The following is a 3,794-nucleotide window of genomic DNA, read 5'->3' as shown; positions in this document are numbered from 1 at the left end:
TTTATTTTCTAACACAATCATGTTCTACTAGAGAGTTATTTAGCTTCCACATGGATGATTTTGTAAGCTTAATGCCCCTGTGGTTAATTTCTAACTTTATGGCATTGTGAACTGAGAAGATACTTTGTATTATTTCATTGTTTTTTTAATTTGTTGTAGCTTGCTTTTTTTCCTCATATGTGCTCAGTTTTGGAGAACGTATCACATGCATTTTAGAAGAAAGTTAATTGAGTTTTATTTGGGTGCAGTTCCCTGAATAAATTCTCAAGGTCAAGTTGGCTGATTGTGTACTTCATGTCTTCTGCATCTTTGTTGAGTTTCTTTTGGTTTGACCTCTCCCTTGTTGATTGTGGTGTGTTGAAATCTTCTATCACTATTGTGGTATTGGCTATTTCTTTCTTCAATCCTGTACAGGTTCATCATTTAGTGCATAAATTTTGACCAAGGTTATGTCTTCTTGATTTATTTTTTTTTTCCAATCAGTATGTAATGTCTTTCCTTATCTTTTTGGTAGTTTTTATTCTAAAATCTATTTTACAAGAAATTAATATTGCCACTCCTATTTTTTTTCCTGAGGTTCCCATTTACTTGGTATATTTTCCCCCAGCCTTTGATTTTAAGTCTGTCTTTTTCTTCTTTTTTTTTTTAGATATGTCTCTTGTAGGTAACATATTGATGAGCTTTGGGGTTTTTTTAATCAATTCTGCTACTTTTTTTCCATTAATTAGTGCATTTAGTTCATTCACATTAAATGTGATTATTGTCAGGCCAGTTTTTGCTTTTGCCATTTTGAGATGTTTCTTTTTCTGTTGTTTCTGATTACTATGGTCCATGCACTTTCCTTTGGCATGTCCATGTGAAAGACTTCACTTAAAACTTATTGTGGTGTTGGTATTGTTTTCACAAATTCCTTAAGGTCCTTCTTTTCTGCAAAGGATCTAATTTCTCCTTCATATTTGATGGAGAGCTTTGCTGGTTATAGGGTCCTCGACTGACAATTGTTTTCTTTCAGCTTTCTGTGTACACCATCTCATTATCTTCTAACTTGCACAGTTTCAGCTGAGAAATTAGAACTTAATCTACTTGATTCCCTTTTGTAGGTGACTATTTTTCTTGTACTGCTTTTAGAATTCTATCCTTATCTTTTCATTTGAAAAATTTGACTCTGATATGTCTGGGTGTTTTCATTTTGGATCTAGTCTATTTGGCATTAGCAGTGCTTCTTGAATGTGGATTTTTCCATTCTTCAAAATGCCTGAGGTTTCTTCTAGTACTTCTTCCATTATTTTCTCAGTGATTTCCCTGTCACCCCTTTTTCTGGAATTTCAGTCATATGTATATTATTCCATTTGATGCCATCCCACAAGATTCTAATGTTGTCTCTAAGGTATTAAACTTCTTAATAATTTCTTCCATCATTTGCATTTTCTTCCATACCAATTTAAGTTGCTCCTCATCAATATATTTCTTTTGGACTGTTGTTTCTGGGGCATTTGCTTTCTTAATTGATTCTTCCACTATTTGTTTCTTCTTCTGTAGCTGTTCAAATAATTCCACATGGATATATGTCTTTTGCTTCTCTCTATCTGGGGTATTCATTGGGTCTGCTTTTTTATGAGATGGGTTATTCTGTTTTTTTTCATTATAACTGAGGTAGACTGCAGCCTTCTTGACATTATGTGAGTTTTTTCTTAGTAGATATTAAGAAGTTGTTACTATATAGTGACCAAAAGTATGGTGGTGTTCTTTGACAGCTCTGTATATTTTTGCTTTCTCATTTGTGCTAGGAGCTCGAGCTATTCCACTCCCAAAAGATCCATAATTGGATTTTAGGAAAGCTGTACATTTCATAGAAGAGATTGCATTTATTTCTCCTGCAGAGCTACTGTTATATTTGAACCACCAGAGAGGCACCAGCTTTGAGTCATCATCACAACTCCCTAAGGATTATGCCACCAGAATTATCATTGTCTAGACAGAATTAAACAACAACAACCACAATAGTAATATATAAATGTTATTTAGCTAATTGCTAATATGAACTAACTTAAGATATTAAGCTCTTGGAAAATCAGTTTCAGGGCACCCATATACATTACTGAGCTTCAGGTCCCAAATCTCTACCAGATTTTACAATACAAAGCTTAGATCAAAACTCTTCCTACTTTCAACTGGGAGGGAAAAGAAAAGGCACTCTGAAAAGCATTGCTCAATGTGTATTCATGATAAAAATTAGAAACAAATTAGGAATAGAAGGAAATATCATTAACTAGGAAAGTAATTTCTAGCAAAAACAAATAACCTAGTTTTGTAAAACTAGATGCTCCACATCTTAAAACAAAGGGGGAAAATACAAAGATCTCCTTCCATCATTCCTATTTAGCCTCTTCCTAGAATAGAGTAAGACAAGTATATTATATTGAAAAGGAAGAACTACAATTGTATTTGCTTATAAACAGTATAACTATCTATGTAGAAAAGCCCAAGAAATCAACAAACATCCTTGAATTTTGAAGAATTTTTAAGAAGTTTGGTTGTCTTTGCTGTTACTGCTTTTAGTTGCTACAGACTCACCTATGACTCATAATAAAGTAGGCTATAAAATTAATATACAAAGTCACTGTTTCTCTACATATCAGCAATATATAGCTACAATTTAAAATTAAAAATACAACATCGTTAACATGAATCCATTAAAAAAATGCCTTTAAGTTGATACTGACTTATAGCCACCCTCCATCCGGTAAATGAATGGTAAATCTTTGCAATAGGAGAATTATCATTTTTCTCCCAAGAAGGTGATGATTTCAAACCATCTATCTTTGCTTAGTATATATTGTGCACTAAAAATACCATACTTAGGCTTCTCAGTAATCTAGTGCTACCATAGCAAATATTCCAAAAGGTTATGACTTTAAAAAATATATTTTCTCACAGGTAAAATGTTAGATGTCTGGATTTAAATCACTGATTGTTCTAGGAGAAGATTTCTGCCTGCATAAGCTATGGGATAAAGGTCTTTTACATTCTTATTTCTTTGTCCCATGTATAAACTGCAAAACTACAAAACTTGTAGAAGATTAAATAGGGGGAAAAACCTAGATCATCTAACATTTAGTAAGTGCTTTTTCAGACAAAACATCAAAGTACAATCTGTAAAAGAAAGAATTTAAGTTTGACTTCATTAAGATTAAAAGGCTGAGTTTAGAAGAAACCATGGTACTAGGGATACTATAACTAATGTTAGATGGATATTGGCTGAAATCAGAGAGTACCAGAAGAATGTCCATCTGTGTTTCATTGACTATGCAAAGATGTGTGACTGTATGGATCACAACAAACTGTGGCTGACTCTAAGAAGAATGGGAATCCCAAAATATTTGATTGTGCTTATGTGAAACCTATAGTTGGACTAAGAGGCAGTCATCAGATAGAGCAAGGAGACACTGCATAGTACAAAATTGGAAAGTATGTACACCAGGGATCCATTCTGTCTCCAGAATTTTTTAATCTTTATGCAGAAGGTATCATCAGGGAGGCTGTGTTATTTGAGGAGGAATGTGACATCAGGATTGGAAAAAGATTCATCAACTTGCATTATGTAGATGACACAACCCTGTTGCTAAAACTGAGGAGAACCTGGAGCACTTGTTGCAGAAGGTTAAAGACTGTAGCCTTCAAAATCAATTGAAGATCAACATCAAGATAACAAAGATTCTCATCACTGGCCCAATTAGCAGCATCATGATGTATGGTGAAAAGATTGAAATTGCTAACAGCTTTAGTTTGTTTGA

Source organism: Elephantulus edwardii, unplaced genomic scaffold, assembly GCF_000299155.1.
Source record: "Elephantulus edwardii isolate Elephantulus edwardi_28Jun2011 unplaced genomic scaffold, EleEdw1.0 scaffold00175, whole genome shotgun sequence".
NCBI lineage: Eukaryota > Metazoa > Chordata > Mammalia > Macroscelidea > Macroscelididae > Elephantulus > Elephantulus edwardii.
Note: the sequence above shows the minus strand (reverse complement) of the source record.